A 19111-nucleotide genomic window follows, 5' to 3' on the forward strand; every position below is an offset into this window, starting at 1 on the left:
CAGTCACAATGAAACTCAATGGACCAATGGTGTAAATTAATGTTGCTTTTGTCATGACAATATGGGGGTTTTTTTTTACTTTTCCTTCTACCAAACTATGATAACATTTGTAAGAAATTAGGGTTAGAGCACCAAGATTACACTAATTTCTTTACTTCCCTTGGTATTGCTCCTTCATTTTGATTTTTAGTTTGATTTTGTGTGGGCACTGTCTTCAGATTTCCTTCTCCTGCTAACCTGTGCTTCTAGTTTTTGCTGTTGCTGTCAGCTGAGCCAGACCTGTTAATTTGCACAACAGTATAAAATCACTGACCTTTTCCACTGATTTTCACTAATTTATTGCATTGCCTATTGTTTCCCTTTTGCACTGCAGACTTGGTTTAGCTGTGTCAAAGTAAAAACTTGAAAGGAAGATGTTAGAGGGAAGGGGAAGAAATGCTGGAATATGTTAGCTGAAAAATGCAAAGGGCTACTTAACTATATTGTTCTTGTTAACAAACAAGCCTTTCATTGCTAGCTTGATTCTCCTACTGCTCTTTGAGCACCCAGGCTAACGTAACCCATTCTGTGACAAATTGTTTGAAATCTACTGTCAGGAATGTTTTGTTTACAGGCAGAGTCTGGAACTCTTGGAAAACATGTTTTTAAAATCTGCTTTAACTCCCATCACAGTCTTTGCTCATACGTTGTACAGCAAGTCTTATAGCAGCAACAGCACTGTTTGGCCATCAGAGCAGGTTTTAGTCTGTTCAGTCTCCTGTTGCCAGTCAAAAGTCTGAGCAACTCAGACTGCTCTTTCTTTGCTCCCACCTGGACTTACATGCTTGTTGATGAACTGCCTAGTTCATTTCCATTTCATAGCTCCCTATATCAGTAGGCATAAAGTACATTTCAGGCTTGGTGTAACACTCTCTAAGCCTTCTAGGATTGTTGTTCAGTCCCCTTCAAACAAAATCCTTTTTTCACATGTACAGCTCATCCCTGACAGAGTAAAATGGAAAAACTTCCAGAGGCAATTGCTTCTTCAGACTACCATAACTGGTTGAGAAGCTGATTTTCTGTCTGCTCTTAAGAGGATTGCCTGAAGCCTACTCTTGGACATGCAGATTTTGTTCAATAAAATCATGTCTACTGCATTCTGGAAGACAGATCCTGTTCAGTTAATCTGCCACAGGCAGTGATTTTCCTGAGAAGTAACTTATTTTCATATCATACTGCCCAAGTTTTAAGAAGAAACAAAACTGAAAAGAAACCTGCAGTGTTTTGTCCAGTTCCCTCTAATGGATTTGGGGCAAACAAGAGAGTAGAAAACAGTGGTAACTAGTGCTAAAAGAAGAAACGAGGGAACTGCATTTCAGTTGCATGGCTCTGTATTTCCTTTATATTTCCCAAATTTAAGCAAATGTTCTGGGCTGCTTGGTTTAGCCCTGCTCCTAACCTCCCTCAAACATTGCTTTAGCTACCTTACAGAGTTTTAAGAGCAGTCCGTGCCTTCTGATATCTATTCTAAAGGTTCCTGTTTATTCCAGAAAAAGTTCACTACCCCTAAAAATGATTGGACTCTTCATTTTGAGTGAAATTGCTCTGAATTTTCCAGGGTCTTGCTGCCATCTTCCCAGGTGGCAGCTAATAGAACAATGCCATTTTTCATAAGTTCTACATATCTGCATCCAATCTCATATTTTGCTTCTTGCATACTGACACTGACTCTCTCGTTTAAAAGAGAATTAATTTCTAACAGCTCTGTCATCAGCTTTAAGCCACATGCTTAGGAATCCTTCCTAGATACAATTTACATTGGAACACCTTAAACATTAGGCTCAGGTTAAAAATATTTACATCAGGTGATTATCTTCTGAAAGGTGTGTACTGTTGCACTGCTTGTGGACTCATTTACCACAGCATGGTAAAACATAGTCTTAGCCTTACAAACAGTGGTGTTAAACAGATAATAGATTATAGAGTCTACTGTCTACTAGTGGTGATAAGCAACAACTTCTTCACAATGATATATTCAGTGATTTGCCTAAATGAAGGCCCTTGGTTAACTCCAAATTTTCTTCAGCATTATTTAGGCACCAGTGTCATTCTCTGAAAGTTTCATCATCTATACTGATGTCACTTCTCAGAAGCATTCTCAGCTTGTCCTTACTCTGCTATTATTAACAAAATTGAATTATAGTCATCTCACTGCAGGTACATTTGGGCTTATTTCTGGCTTCCACTTGATTTTTTGTGTGTCTCATTTCTTGAAATATGTTCTTACATTTTCTGAAAATGCTTGAGAAAGTTCACAGAGTCCACTCACTCTCCACTACCATGCAAATGAAATTTGAGATATTACACGGGTAACATCTCAATTTTCAGAATTCTTCTCTAGAGGCTGTGTTTGCTTTTTGACTTCAAGTCCCTGTATATACATCATGAATACCTGATTCCAGTTCCCCAGATTAAGGTTGCCACTAACCAGCAGATTAGGCTGCTGATGGCTCCACCATCCAACTGCAGTCAGCTGGTCAAGATGTGACAGAGCAGTTCTGAAAATGAACAGAAGAGCTGGCATCCTTCCTTTGCATCATTCTGTGCATTTAATTTCTCAGGATCTATGCAAGAGAGCCAGAAGACATCCTTCTTTCAAGTGTAATTTCTATGTTCTCCATCTCTATTAACATTTTTAATATTTTCTTGGCTGACAGAAAGTCTTGCTATGCTCTTTGCTCTCTACATGTCTCCCAGGAGCCAGACAGTCTTCTTTCTGTCTTCTGAACTGTTTCTCTCAGTACATACCCTGCACCATGGCACCTGCATACCCGGTCAGTCTGTCTGTCCTGCTTCCCAGTTTCCTTCAGTTCAACTCTGTAAACTTGTTCTGCACTAATAACACTGTTTTGATCTTTTTCCTAGACAGTTCAGCTGCCCTTGCCATTTGGAGAATGTTTCTTTCAACAGCTTCTCCTGTATGCTGGAATCATTTGCTCAATATATCTTTCTGTCTCTCATTAAGCAATCTTTTATGTCTCCAAAAGTACATGTGGATGCCAGAGAATGTGACTGTACGGCAGGCATCTTTTCCCCCTCTATTTCTTGGGTTCAGATAAAAACACAGTCACATTCCTTCTAGGGTCACATTATATCAAATATTTTTGTCAGCTGCTGCAGTGTTTTGGCATTATCAGACCAGCAATGTTTCATTCAGTTCTCTTTTTCTCCAGAAATCATGGTGGAAGTGTTTTATCATACTTTTCTTATCTTTATCCTCCCCAGACAATGCTTTACTTGGTATATACTAGTACTTTTATGCTTGAGTAAGGATTTCTTGTATGGAAATTCAGCTTTCTTAGTGAAGGTACCATCTCATGGTTGTTCATTTTCTCATGGTTGCTTGTTTTCTCTCTTGCTTTGTTTCTCAGTAATGCTTTATTCTTGCTCCCACTCTCACCCAGCAGACTGCTGTATCACTCTGTTCTTTATTTCATGAAAGGTAAAAAATTACAGTGCCCAACACAGGCAAAGTCCAATGGTATTCTACTGAGGGAATTACCTTCAGAGATCCTTCAATTGCTTTTAACAGCCCAAAACGCACATAAACTGGCTCTTTCAAGATTTCTCCAAATCTCTTTTTCCTGTTAACATCAATGTTTCTCTCTGCCAGCTCTGTGTCATGCTCAGCAAGGATTTATTTGAGAAGGCCAGAAAGTAAGAATCTAATTAATTTTTCGTTACTAGTAAGGTAGTAAAAGACTGCATTGCACTGTGTGCTGCCCCACAACTGCTGTCTTTATTCCATAGAGGCTGCCCATTCTCTTAACTACGCAAGCATTCCAACTGTTTATTTTAATCTAGTTGCTGAGAAAACTGTTTTAATACTTATACAAAGCACTGAAAGCTGACTCTAAGACAAACTGCAGAAGAACTTCTCCCCTGAAACAATAAGACAGAATTTGTGTCATTCAGGACCTGAACACTGAAGCCAGAACCAAGGGCTGAAGCCAATGCACAATGTTATTGATTGGTGACAGCCCCTGGGACAAGCAGAATAAAAGGAGGAGGCAGAAAAATGAACTAAAGATTGCTTTCTTTTTCACTGACTTGTGCATGAGCTATTCTGCCTGCCTTGTAATTTCTATGACCTCCAAGACCCCCTAGGATTATGAATACCTATTGTTGACTTCACTGGAAGAATAACAAGAAACATCTGCCAAACAAACCCAGTTTCTTAACCTCTGCTGGTCTTGGACACATTATAACTGTAGGAGAATGAATACTGTATTTTGTCTCTATGAACCAGCCCAGACAGTCCAGGTGCTTTCATAGTTCAGGGAAGCATTTCCAGCATACATCAGAGAAACAAAATACATGAGACATTTCACATAGGCAATCGTTCTCAGGTGCCCATCTCACATGGCCTGTAGAATATATCCAAAATACGAATGTTAGAATGGAAGGACAGAATAAAATTGGTGAAAGAAAAGGGTCTTTCATGCCAGTAAGTGATTTTAGAGGTAGCTGGGTGGATACACTGGTGGACAAAATTTTTAAGGAAAATGTAATTGAAGATGCCTTGGCATTAGAATAGAATAGAGTATTGGAAGGGTTCAACAGTTATCTAGTCCTAAAAGCTCCTTACCTCAGCTCTGTGCCTGTGTGGAGCTGGACTCCAGTAGGCTACTGATGGGTGAAAGCTCCATTAACATGTCTCTCAGGCTCCACCCTTCAAGCTTTGCAGTTATCAAATGTATGAAGCAGTGAAGATCATGGTCTGGTGTTTTGAATTTAAGTTTCAGAAAAGCATTGTTCAAGAAATGTTTTTTGTGTCTACATCATATTCTGGATTTCATGGCATCCATGATACAGAAAAAGCTCTGTCTCATGGTATCATTCTACAGCCCCCATCCTCAATAGCAGCTCAATCTCTGCCAGAAAGTCTCTATATCAATAAACCCTGTGTGAAGAACTTCAGAATAGAAATAGCTAACATAATGTCAAGCGAAGTGCCATGAGTTTCTGCTGCATGGAAACATAAGAGCAGGCAAACATTTCTAGAGGCATGAGCAGATCACAAGTTGACTGAGCCATGACTGGGATACAGGCAAAGCCACCCTTCTTTGTCAGGCAAGATATTTCCATAGGAAAGGTGAGCACTGTACAAAGTCCTGGTGAGAACTCCTCTGTACCACTAGGGATATATGTCATTGCTCAGGTTCAAGAAAGACAAATTCCACTGGGGGGTTAAAGACAGCATAGTAGCAAATGGCCCTTGATGCATCGGTAAGGAATGGTGAAGAAATCCTGTGTCTGCAAAGCTCATCCAGAGGGAACCAAACACCAAGTTTCACCTCTGGCATGACAAAAACAAAATGAATGTCTATGGTATAAATACCCTTATTTACAGTTTAATTATACATATTAATTTAGGCACCTAGGTACAAAAGGACAAGAATAGTAGCTTCTTTAGTCTGTCAGTACTTGATACTAAAATCCTAAAGACAAAAGAGGTATGCCACTGTTTTAGATTACAATCTGAACATCTTCCCACCAACTGAGGTAGGCAAATAACTCTCAGAAAAGTGAAAGTCTCAAATGAGCTGTGGAAGTTTTGCCCCACAGCTGAAGGGCATTTTATATAAACATGGCCAGTGGGTGTGTTAAACCGAGGGGCTGGACATCTTGGTTACAGTGAGGTAAGGGAACATGACAGTTTTACCTTCCTCTGCAGCACTGAGCATGACCTCTTGTCAGGCCTCCTCTGGCCCAATTGGACTGGGTTACTGCTTGCTGCTCCTGTACAACAACTGTGGCCTCTCGTGCCCTGCAGCTGGGGGCAGGAAGGCTTTTTTCCCCCACAGTGGCCTAGCAAGTGTCCCTGGGTTTTTTTGCCTTCCTCTGTAGCACTGAGCACAGCCCCTTACAGGGCTCCTCTGAGCCCTTTCAGCTCGGTTCCCGCCTGCTGCTCTGGCACCCCCAAGGCACCACTCGTGCCCCGGCTCTCTCGGGCTCTCTTCCCCATTTGTGGCGGGAGCAGCTCTGCTCTTCCCTTGGCTCTGTTTCCCCAGGGTTTCTTGCTGGTGCAAACCAGGCTGTGCTTGGAAGGGCTCCAGCCTGGCTGCACCACCTGGAGCTGCCACTTTCCACCTCTCCCTGCGTTGCAGCACAAGTGCCAGGTGGGCACAAGAGCTTCTCATGGATCACTGGACAAGGAGCACGGCGGCAAAGGAGCAAGTCTGGGAATACCAAAAGTGTGTTTGTCGTCGCTACGTGTCACACTTTGGAAATACCCCATGCTACCACACACCTCTTTTTATTCCTCTTCTCTTGTGTGTGGTTGGTCCTTACCCTCCTTCTTCACCTTCTCGCTCTTCAGCAGACACGGACTGCTTGGCCTGTGTTCCTGCTGCTACTTTCTGCAGCTCTGTGGCTGCCTTTGCCAGACAGCAAGGGATGTTCCTTCCAGATAAACTGAAGAATGCATCAGCCTGCTTCTGGCTGTACACATGCCTTGTGCTAATGCTTGTGAGCATCAGCTCTTAGAAAGTCAGAAAAATAAAATTAAAACATTTTTTCCACATATAAATTTTGTGTTGTGTGTCCTTCAAAGTGTTTTTGGAGCTGTAGAACCCCTGGCATTTCAGGCAAATAACACTCTCATTATTATGCTGATTCATGTCAATCAAGGGGAATAAAACAGGGCTTAAAGGGCCCTACAGGGAACATCTTATCCAACTTCCTGAACACTTCAGGGCTGACCAAAAGTTCAAACATGGCATTAAGGGTGTTGTCCAAATGCCTCTTAAGCACTATGCCTCTTAAGCAATGTCAGCCATGGTGCGGCAAATCTGTTCTGGAGTTTTACTACCCTCTCAGAAGTTTCCTCATGTCAAGTCTGATTCTCCCCTGACAGGCTCAGCTTTGAGCCATTCCAATGTGTCCTGGCACTGGGTCCCAGGCAGAAGAGTTCAGCACCTCCCTCTCCACTTCACCTCCTCAGGAAGCTGCAGATTGCTGAGAGGTCACCCCTCAGCTTCCTTCTCTCCAAACCAGACAACCCGGGGTTTGCCCTCAGCTGCTCCTCAGCGGACAGGCCTGGCAGCCCCTGCCTCAGCTTTGGCTCCCTCCTTGGAATGTGTTCAAGGACCTTAACATCATTTCTGAGTTATGGGGCCCAGAACTGTACACAGTACTGAAGGTGAGGCCACACCAGCACTACTTAAAACAGGATAGTTACTTTTTTGGACTGTCTGGTCACGCCATATTTGATGCGCCCCAGGATGCAGTTTGCCCTCTTGACTGCCAGGGCACACTGCTGACTCCTTTTGAACCTCATATCCCAAGAGCCCTTTTGCAGGGATGCTCTACAGCCACTCTTAACTTAGGCTTATGACTGATGTTACTCTGTCACAGGTGCAGAAGCCAGACTTTTTCTTATTCAGTCTCATGCCAGTGACAATTGCCAATGTTCTAGCCTATCCAGATCCCTCGGCAAGACCTCTTGTGCCTTGAGAGAGTCAGCAGCACCTTCCAGTTTAGTGTCATCAGCAAACCTGCAATGAACTCCTTCCTCCATATCACTGATTTAAGTACTGAGTGAAATTGGCCCTCAAATTGAGAAACAGTGCTGGTGATTGGTCACCAGCCAGATGTGCAACCCTTTTTGCCCTGCCACTCAGTAAATTCTTCACTCAGCACACTGTTAGTCTACGTAACTCTCAACACAGCTATATAGACTATAATCCTTCAAGCTAAATTAATTAATTAATTCCTTCCAATCCAAAATAATAGTGTAAGACACTCTGAACATGTCCTTTTGCATAGGATCTTCTTTAGTATACAATATGTGGAAGGTATGTGCCCACATGGCAGATGTCCTGGACAAATTATTATTACTGAAAATCTACCAAAGAAATCTGTGTGAAGGTGGGGGCAATGAACTCTAATACACAAGATAAAAAAACAAAATATGAAAAAAAGCCCAAAGCAACAAAACTTACCGCCTTGTTCACAGAGACAGAATAAATTTTAGCATCATATAGATTGTGTAACCAAAAAATACAGCATATATGGCTTAAATTCATCCCTTAGGCCTATGAAGTGGGAATATAGAGGAACCAGTTGGATATATTTTCTCATTTTGGTCAAATAGATACAATAGCATTAGGAAATACAATTTATGTCATATCCTGTATGGTTAGTGGTCACAGAAGAGTGTTAAGTACACTGGTGAATGAACACTTTTTAAAAATAATTTGCTTCTTTTCCTATTACATAGCTCTCTTACAGCTACATAGATGTGAATCCATTCAATCACCTTCTTTTTTATTATAGGTTGAATGCTACCTCTGGGAGAACACCACCAGTAAGGAAACCTTATATCCATTATATCTTAAAGTTCAGGACAAAATTGTTTTCTCTGCCAGCATGCCTCAGTCATTACATTTCATAATTGCAATATTTAGGGAAGACTGGAAATGTGAGACCTGTTGAAGAAAGTAATGTATAATCAAAAATTGTAAGTGTTTTAAAGGCTATTTGAGTTTTACACTGGTTACATCTGCACCCAGACATAATTTCTGAGCTAAGTGTAATCCCATTCCTGCCTGGATTGGTGTCTGTGGCTCATTAGGTACTGCTAGTTAAACAGCTAGAAGCAGCAATGAACTGGAAATCAGCTATTATCCCAGTATGATGAGCAAGCCAATATGCAGTCCTTCCGCCCCTAAGTGGTAGATCAAATTCCCTGGTCATTTTTAGTAGGATTAATTTCTTCTTACAAGATAGGAGTGGTGGTAACGGTTACACTGCTCAGATACAAAAGTATTTTTTTAATGACTAAATACTATCCAGGTTGAGACGTTAAGCACTATAAGATAGAAATTTTCTAAATTATGATTGAGTTTTTGATCTTGCTTCTTGACTTTTTAAAGAGCCTCTACAGATGGATCCTCTTAATATTTCTGTGTAATTATCAGTCAATATACTAAAAAAGTGTACCATGTGTTGGAATGCTTAAATTTTGCCCTGCATATATAAAGTTGCATATTTTACAGTACATTTAAGTTGATTAATAATAATTACTTCTTGTTAATTAGAGTAAATTTAGAAAAATTATATGACAAAGCTCCTGAAAATAGAACTCAAGTCTTCAAAAAAGAGCAGAGCACTTCAGCTGATAAAATGCTGTACTGTAAATAAGACGACATTTTTTTTAATCATTCATCATGAGCTTAAAAATTATCCACAAATTTGTAAGGCATTTATCTTCAACAATATAATTGCCAAGAATCACCAGGTTATGTAAATAGCCTAAACGTGGCCAATATTTGAAAACTTATTTATAAATAACAAATGTCTTTGATATCACCAGATAATTATAATAACACAGTAATACTGATCAAAGATCATCTGATAAAAATGAACATGATACCAGGGCTTAGCTTTATTTTAGCTTACAATAATTTCCTTCTTACAAGATGTTGTAAAAAAAAAAAATTAAACTGAAAATATTCATACTTATGAATTTTCTGAATCACCTTTGCCTATAAATTGTATGCACTGAAGCTACCTGTTTTTATTTTCACTACAGTTTAACACCTTTATTTTCTAAAATAATTGATAGTATACATTTATGTGATATGCAGGTGTATTATGCTATAAAAGTATAATATATTATTTCTTTGGAACTGGTGTTTATTATAATATAGGTTTACAAGAGTCATATTAGCATTAGGCTTATTTAGTTTCTAATTACACTTAGTGAAGCATTTTGATTCACAGCTGGGTGCACCTGGGGAAAAAATACTGGTCTCTGAAAATACCTGAAGATAAAAAGTATATGCTATGCCTCACAGTATAGCAACTGCCTGGAAACTTCACTCATTACACAAAACAAAACCAAAAACAAAACCAAAAAACACCAAACAAACAAAAAAACAAAATAATAACAAAAAACCCAACAAACAAACAAACAAAAAAACCAAACAAAAAAACCCCAACCAAACAAAAAAGCCATAACAGACTTGAGTACATCCCAGAGAAAGTAAATGCAAATTATTTTGAAGGTTTCACTGAACCTCAACCACAATTGAAATATAACACGTACTTCAGAACTTCTGAAATTCAGAATACTGGTCTGGCTAATCATTAACAACTAACAAAGATCAGTTCTTATACTGAGAGAAGCCATCTGCACCTCCTGGTGCTTGCAAGGCCACAGTTCATTGTGGCCCTCAACTCACTCACAATGTATTTTAGGAGCGTGGTCCTCCAGTTCAAGCTTTCTCTTCTCAACCCTGACACTGCTGTTATCTGGGAACCACTGGTTTCTTGGTCTAATATTTTTATAGATTTTGCACCTATCTAAGGTGAGCTTTGAGTCTGAAGAATTACCCCAGTTCTATAGAAATACAGTCCTGTGTACTATAGGCCCTATTTTAATTTCTCAACTATCAGCACAACTCCTTCACACCCCTGGCACTGCACATACACCACTAATGTTTCCAAGGCAGTGCCCCCAGCTGTTTCACTTTTAATTCTCAACCTCTTACAATTCAGGTGGCTGAAAAGAAGACACAGGATTGTCCTGAGAGCCCAGACAACAGGTTCTGGAGTAAGACCGGAGAGCTAATAATTCTCCCTATATGAAATCTATATTTGATGTATGCCCCCATCATATGACCTTCTTCCATTTTTTTTAAAAGGTGTGTTTTCCAGGGTCACAAGATCACTGACCATTTCAGTAATTCAAAATGGTTCAGACTAGGTGACATGGAAAAAATACACTGCATGGAAAGTAAATCTAGGTAGAAATGTCTGCATGGCATCACTAGAACTTAACCTGGCTCAAAAGAAAAATTACTAGTGCAACTTCAGCTAAAAATTTTACTACCTGTTTCTTTGAAAAATAGAAAGCCACTCTCAAATGTAACTCAAGACCTTATAGTTTTCATCACAGACTTACTCACATAGGAATCTAGATCTCATAGTTAGAGAAATGCAGCTTAATTTTTTAGCACTAATCTTGTAATTTCCTTTGAATGCTATCAAATTGCTGTGAGTTTATACAAACCTGTATAATTATGCCTTGGTTCATGGGATGGGAATAGTAGGCCTGTGCCTGCAGTTGTGCTTTCAGTATGTGCAAGCTGCACAACTGGAACTGGGTAATTGTGCATGAGGAGCTTTGAAATCTTGTTTGACCCATATGTCTGCAAATTGTACTGCTGCTCTTCACAACTGTGCCTGGCTGATTTTATGTTTCTTGTGGTGTTTCTAAAAACAGCTTGCAAAGAATATTAAAAAGCTTGTCCTAATCTGTACGCCTCTGCCTCATTTCATCTCTTCATCCAGTTCAAAACCCCGGAAGAACACCCTACTTTACACACAAATTAATATAAAATTTTTATTGGCCTGCCACAAGAACAATCTCCAAACAATTTTAATTTAAAGCAATGAAGAGACATAAAATTTTAAAATTCATTAAGTTATCAATCCCTTTTAATAGAACAGTTATCTTCTTTTTATATGGGTAAACTGTTTTTATTTACTGCTATGTTCAGTCAAGTTTCAGACAGCCAAAGAAACAGGGATTCTATGTTTTCTCAGGGGATTCTGCTCCATATTTTTACCCAATGCCTAACATTTTCTATAGACTTTGGATTAAACTATCTCACATCTGTTTTGGTTTCAACCTTTTGCACACAGGGACAGGATAAGCAAGCTAGTTTTATTTGCCAAAAAAAAAAACAAAAAAACAAAAAAACAAAACAAACCCAAAAAAACCCCAAAACAAAACAAACAAAAAGGTTAAAAAACCCCAATATTTGCAAGTTTGGATCAAATTTGGTGAATAACATTGGCTAAATAAAAATCTGCTTTACTATTGGCAGCTCAATTTATTAAGGAATCATTTGGAATATTTAAGGCTGAGGTCCAAAGCAGGGATTTCACACAAAGAAGATTTCAAATTTACCCAATGAAATTGTGCCCTCCTTGACCACATAAAGGAATCCAAAGTGACAAGAAGCATCAAAAAAGTTGCTCTCTTTTCTATTCACATTAGGAAAAAAGACCATATGTGGAGAAAAATAACCTGAAAAGCAGGCACTTAAATGGAAGTATATATCTGGAAATAGTCAAGCTGACACAGTCTTCAGGATTAAATTGGCAAGCAAATTAGACAGTAGTTTGAAATGCAGTATGACAGCTAAATAGAGAAATGTAATTTTTACTGCATGGGCAGACATGTCATATCTATAAGTTAGGCAATAGTGGTCTTTTAAAAAGAGATTTTGATGCAACATAGGATTAATTTCTAGGCAGAACTTTACTAGAAAGCTGTAGGAAGTACGGGAAAGTGGAGCAAAAATAATTGGAAGTTCACAGTGACTAAGAGAAGTTAAATATGTCCTGCATCAGGAGTTAGAGATAAGAAAGTTTAGCAGATGTAACTTCACTAATCCACAGCAGGTACATGCTATATACTGCTGGTAGGCTTTTAACCAACTGAACAGTAAATTTAACCGTATAAACCCTATTCTGAGTCCCATTTTTATTCAATCCCTTCTTTCAGAATTATTATTCATTATTATAAATTTGGAAAAAAATTATACTAGGTGTCATAACTAGGTAACATTCAATTAGAATAATGGAATGGGCTTTTTAACAACGAGCCTGATCTGGCATTTAAAGAAGGAGGCAGGTATTTTACATATTTTTCATCTCTTGAGGACTTACGAATAAGACAAATTGTAGTCAAACACACATGGAAGGAGTAAATTGATCAAATTCTATGACCAATGATATAAGAAGGTAAACTACATGATCTAATGGCTATTGCTGAGCATAAAACTATTCAGTCTAGATTCAGAGAAAATGGTTTGAGTCCCATCATTCTTTCCATTCACAGGGAGGCAGGGCTCAGGTCAAGACATCATGGCAGGAACATCAATAAAGATTAGTATACTCAGTATCCTAGGGATTAAGTAAAATTGTCTAAATGATTAAAACATACTTTTACATTTAATGAAACCATTTTTTTTTAGCTGACAGCAGATTCCTTTTCTTATCCAATAATTATTAAAGATCATAAAGATATACTTACAATTTATGGGTGTTGAAGTAATTTGGCTGTTTTACAATGCACTCGAGGCATGCAGATATAGCTTTACAATCACACACCCTGAACTTTGGGAGCACCTGGCTGTGCTTGTTACAGAATGAGGGTTAGGAAAGTACTTTCTACGTTACTGTCACTTATGTAGGAAAAAGTAGGAAACACATTTAAACAAAAGAAAAACATACTTTTAAGCACAGACGAGTTCTAGGACTGTCACTGTTGGTGGGAAATCAACGAGCTTATTTGGCTATTCAGTTAATACTTCTAATTTTTTTCTCCTATGTAACAACTGTTTAATTTACTCTCCATAAGAATCTATTATGTCCTGTGTAAAGGAAATCCCAGCATATCTTAGGACACGTAGAGGATAACGTAAAGAATTTATTCTCCAGAAAGTACAATTATAGATCAAAATTCAGCAAAACTTCAACCACCATTTAACTTCACTTAATTAAGTTATGTACAGAGTAGGAAAACATCTCTGCTTGTCCACTGAAATATTTTTATTTCCCCTCCCAACATGGCAGTGTCAGATTCTAGTAAGAAACACTTGATGCAAGAAAAACAACTTTGATGGCTAAAACTTAACTGAAAACCCCAGGGTCTGTTAAAGACAGAGTCCAGCCCTGATGCTCTGAACAACTGTTCTGAAGAGCCACAGCCAGAGTAACACACAACACTGGTCGATAATGTTACTCAGGTACTCAGAGCCTGATAGAAAAGACTTCCACTATTTCTTAATTTTCCCCAATTACTCAAGTCCCAGAACCAGGTAAGAGACATATAGCTTTTCTTTCTTAAAATACTAACCTTAAAATTATCAACTGCATCACTAAGGCTGTTCCAGGAGTACAGCAAAATTTTAAATCTACAGCAGAGAAATACTCTGGAAACATATGAGCAGAGGAGCAAAAATTCTAAAAAGTTATTTGTTTATGTTTTACTTTAAAAGGAAACCTAAAAGATTCCAACTTAAGATATCTTTCATTAAAAACACACACGAGCCTCTTCTACATAATCCTGAATCTTGTAACATATTCCTTGCCATTCCCACCATCTCTTTTCTGCTTTTGCAATCAGTGCAAATACATTGTTTATATATTTATTAATATTTTTAAAGTATTTTGAGGATAGCTAAGTGAGCTGTCATACATCATTTCTGCTGAGTTCCTGTAATGGCCCTGAATTCCTCAAAATTGAAATCAGCTCCATGAATGTAAAAGACATAAACAGTCAGCCCTGATGACTAAAAAAGGCGAATGAGGTAACGGTAATGCCGGTGAAGCTGTTTGTCTCCAATGTACCATAAATAGTGAAGAGAAATTAAAATTTTTCAATCAACATCAGTTATGCACATGCATGCACGCACACAAGCATATGAAGGAACTGCCTGATGAGAAGCAGACAGGAGTTCAAGCAGAGGTTCTTGTGAAAAAAACTGTTGGGACTTTTTATGATGTTGTTGTTGTTGTTCCTATACTGTGAGATCTCCTAGCTGCAGGAAACAATGGATTGGAGTACAGTCTTAATTTCCTGCAAATTTCCTTCATGTAGAAGTCACTTTTCTCTGCTATATATCTTGTCTTAACTGAAGCTTCCCCAGCTACAGTTATATTAAATGATCAAAAAAAAGGATAACAAGTATCACTAACAGCCATATCTGCTTCTTGTATTGAAATGTACTGATCAAACACATAGATACCCCACTGCTGTTTCTACAGCTATAACTGGTCTTCTCCATACATGGAAAAAACAAGTATAAATACATACATACATGATAAATAGGAGTACACTTTTAACATAATACAAAGAGTTTTTCCAAGAACTTCTTTCCTTTAGAAATTGAAGTATTTTTCAACTATTACTTAAGGTCTGAAAAACTGCAAATGATTAGTTAGGTGAGACACAGAGAGTGATTTGTCCTACGTTAAAGAAGAAATCTGCCGTATGGTAAGGAAGTCCTATTAGATTTCTCACCTCTTTAAAACCATTCTTCTAAGAGATTGATGGCAATTAGTCTCCATGGAACCACAACACCATTTAATGAATCATACAACAGGAAAAGCCTATTTCTGAAAAAACTGTCTTTCCTGTTTCAGTAGTATATTTATAATGCACAGTGACAGGAGAAGATCGGAAAAAGGGACATTTCTCCTGAGTGGGGTTGATTAATTAACATAGATTGCCTGAATTCAGTCCAAGAAATCTATGCCAAGGAGGAATCCTGTACGGCCTTTCCCAACTGAGCTTGGAGCAGACCCCCAAACGCATTCTTTCAAGAGCACAGAAGGAAATCACAAAGCCAGGTATGAAATTAGCCTTTCTGAGCTATAAAGGCATCTTTGATGCAGATCATGGGCCAAAGGACAGAAATAGTTTTTATCAGCTCAGGAAATGGGGATGGGGAGAATGTACATTGTAAACATTATCAAAACTAAGAATAGTTGTTTTGTCTGGAAGAGGTGTTTTACGTGATTTCAACAGTTATATTGTTTCCTGTTTGATGAGAGATGATTCTGAAGTGTAGGCTTATATCCAAATCCCCAGTTCACTGGAGCTTAGAAGGGCCAGAAACTAGGTTTATTGAACAAAGGTTCCTGTTAGTTAATAAATTCTACAAAGGTTAGTTTATTAGGAACAGCTCAATGCATACTGTTTTACTTTTAATAAAAACCCAAACAAATACTCTTTTGAGTATAAAAAATAACCTGGCAATTTTAAAAAAACAACATCAGACACTAGATAATGCAGAATTTGGGAATATTATTATTTCAATGTTCTAAACTATATAAAATAGACAATAATGGAAAAGGCTTTGGAGAGATTGCATTGCATCCATTAGGGTTTTCTACATAATCAACATGGGTTGGTATCTATTATGTTCTATACTGAAACTCAGAATAAATTACTCAGTGGCTTCCAGAAACCCACACGCTACTGATATTCAGAAAAAAAATCCATTACTTTTGGCAAAGGAGTTCAAGAGTAACCCAAATGCTGAAGCTTCTCAAAATTTTGTCCCTGCACTTTACTGTATAGTCTCTGTGCCACTCAGCATCATCTGCAACCTGGCACTCTATAAAACATCTTTGCCCTATCATTTTGCCCTCAACTGTGCTCTACATTTCCCATTTTCTTCTATGTCACATCTCCTCCAGATCTGTATGGAAAGCACGAAGCACAACAGAGCTGAATGAGAATATACTGAGGTTAATCACAGAACAAGAAAATAATACAACTTGGAAAAGACCTCTGCAGTTCACCACTCCAAGCTCATGCTTAAATCAGGGCCAGGCCTCTGATCAGGCCAAGCTGCTCATGACTTTATCTATGTTTTCCTTTAAAGTCTCCTAGAACAAAATCTGCACCTCTCTGGGCAAATGGCTCCACGGTTGTCATGATGTAAGAGACTTTCCTGATATCCATTCTGAATCTCTCTTGTCTCTCATCCTCCCCCATTCAGTGTTAATGTCCTGGTCAGTTCTGGAAGGATGCTGCCAGGCCCCTCTCTGAAGCTGCCTTTTCCCCAGGTTCCTCAGCTTCTCCAGCTGATGTGCTCTGATCATCTTCAGAGCTCCTGCTCAAAGTACAGGCAGTTAAGCTGATTTCAGACAGAGAGCCAGAAGAATTCACTAGTACAGCTCTGCAATCAGATGAACCAGTCCTGTGAAGAGTGAGTGCAGTACAGTGCTTTTTGGACTCAGGCAAGGAACTCTCACAGCACTGTACCTTCTATATATATGATATGCCCTGCATATGCATTTGTATCATGAATCATAGAATGTATATGACAAGTCAGCTCTAGAACAACTTCAGAACATGATTATACTGAACAGTATATGTGAAACACTATCCTAATGAAATCACTCGACTACCACTGCTCTTAAAATACTTTATACCGTCACTCTTTTCAGAAATTATGAACTTCCTTTTTCACATCCATTCTTGAATCTGAGATCTCTTGCAAATAGTAACAGTATTGTATATGTGAAAAAGACATTTTTCAATATATATGCTTTTTAAAATGTGACTTCTCCCACTCCTGTTCCACCAGCAATTTACAACGTGCTCATCAGCATGCATTACATTTCAGAATGAGGATTTTTTAAAAAAAGACAAGGAGGAAAGCATCGATGAGGTGTGGGAAGAACCAAATTCAGTAACGATACCAAAAGATGTTTAAGCAAAGGGGATCACCATTTCCAATGTTTAAAATGTAGCTTACATTAAAGCCAGTGTCCCCCCAAATTTCAAGATACAAGATCTAAAAGTAAGGATAAATATACAGATTTGGATTTGCTCTCAAAGTGGGTCTGGCTTGTATGGTTAAGAAGCAACAGTCCCCCATTTTTATTCCGGGATCAGATTATCCCCAGTCTCCTTAAGGTGAGATGTTTTAGTCTATTCAGTTTCAACATGCACACTGATGTCTTGACTAAGTAACCTCAAGCCAGAGACTGAGAGGTTAGCAAAGTGTTCTCTATAGACACATTGAAAAAGAAAGTTGTTACTAATTTAAACAGTCATTGAAAAACAGTTTATCTACCAGAAGTCTCCTCCTCACACTGTTCCCTGTACTCTTCAGAGATATCATTCACCGGGACAATTCCAGGGGCTTTCCATTAACTACCATCAACAATGGCTGAACTTAACTTGTGCAGTTTGATTTGGGACAGAGTAATACACTGTCTTTCTAGTGATATCAATAGGTCCATTCTGCTCACACTGAATGAATATCCTTCCTTCCACTGTGTCTCTCCTCCTTATCCTTCCATGCCAGGAAAGGAAGGAATTCTTTGTTTTCTGCTCAAATATCCAATAATCACTTCAGCCATCTGCTTAAATACAAGAAACTCTTCATAGAAACCTATCTAAATGGCAAACCACTAGAGATTAATATGATTTATTTTAGTTTAGTGCAGTGTCACTGGTTTAATAAAATAAAAAATAACTAAGGATTTGGGAAGTACTATGGGTTACCTATGTAAAAACTCACTTTCTTGCCAATACATTCTATCGCTGCTGACAGACATTAGAACATTCCTTTCATCTCCTTCCTCTTCTTGCAGTTAAACCTATCCCCTGAAGGAGTATTTGCTCTCTCTAAGATAGATTATACATTGTATGCAACATGAAAACCTTACACACTTTCTCTACCATCTGCAAGGCTTTTCTGCCGGCTTCTTTAAAAAGAATTAAACCAAAACCCTTACTTGCTTTTTCATTTTGGATAAATAAACCAGGATTACTTTTCTGTTAGAAACCAAAACAATGGGATTACTATTTCCAGATCTGTGCATCTAAATTAGAGAAGCATTTTTGAATACAATCAACCAAACATCCAAGCCTAGTGGGATCAAATGTTGAATGCAATCTGTGATAAAGAGCAAATACGAAGCATACACATACACAAAACACCCCCTCTATTAATGCAGAAAACATGATCTAGTATGGGATTGATTTCCTTCAAATAATTCTTTCTGAATCCCAGTGTGATTCCAGGATGTGCAAATTAAGATAAATTTTATGGGTCAAATTCTTCTTACCACTACATGTACTCAAGTCAACTGAAATTGATGACAACTGGATGCTGTGTCAGAGGGTGGAAGTTGGCACAGATAAACACAACGTAAGGAGAAGATGTTACATAAATAAAAATGACAGGGTGCTTTGAATGAGGGAGGAAAAAGATCTCAATGTGGTTTGGAAGAGAGAAAAGCATAGAGAAGCAGAAAAAGTTGACCCAATAGCTAGCAGATTAGCAGATAAGACTCAGTTGCCAAAACAGAGCCAAATGCAAGGATCTGAATGACAATTTTCATAATGGTCCTAGAACTTAAACCCCATTCCATAACTAACTCTAATGGAAGTAAAGCTGAACCAACTCCAAGTCCTCATCAACATACATCTTAAAAGAGGAGGGACTAGTTTGTTACTTCTGTATTCATTGGAAATCCAAAGTAGTGATTTCAGACTTCATCATTGCAGAGCTTCATGTCTAAT

The 19111-nt window shown here is 38.4% G+C and overlaps 1 protein-coding gene across 1 annotated transcript in view; it reads right to left on the reverse strand.

Moving 5' to 3' along the window:
* SUGCT (succinyl-CoA:glutarate-CoA transferase) overlaps window positions 1–19111 on the reverse strand; it is a 320381-nt gene that overhangs the window by 32157 nt on the left and 269113 nt on the right. The window lies entirely within an intron of this gene.

This window comes from Calypte anna, chromosome 2 (assembly GCF_003957555.1).
Source record: "Calypte anna isolate BGI_N300 chromosome 2, bCalAnn1_v1.p, whole genome shotgun sequence".
NCBI lineage: Eukaryota > Metazoa > Chordata > Aves > Apodiformes > Trochilidae > Calypte > Calypte anna.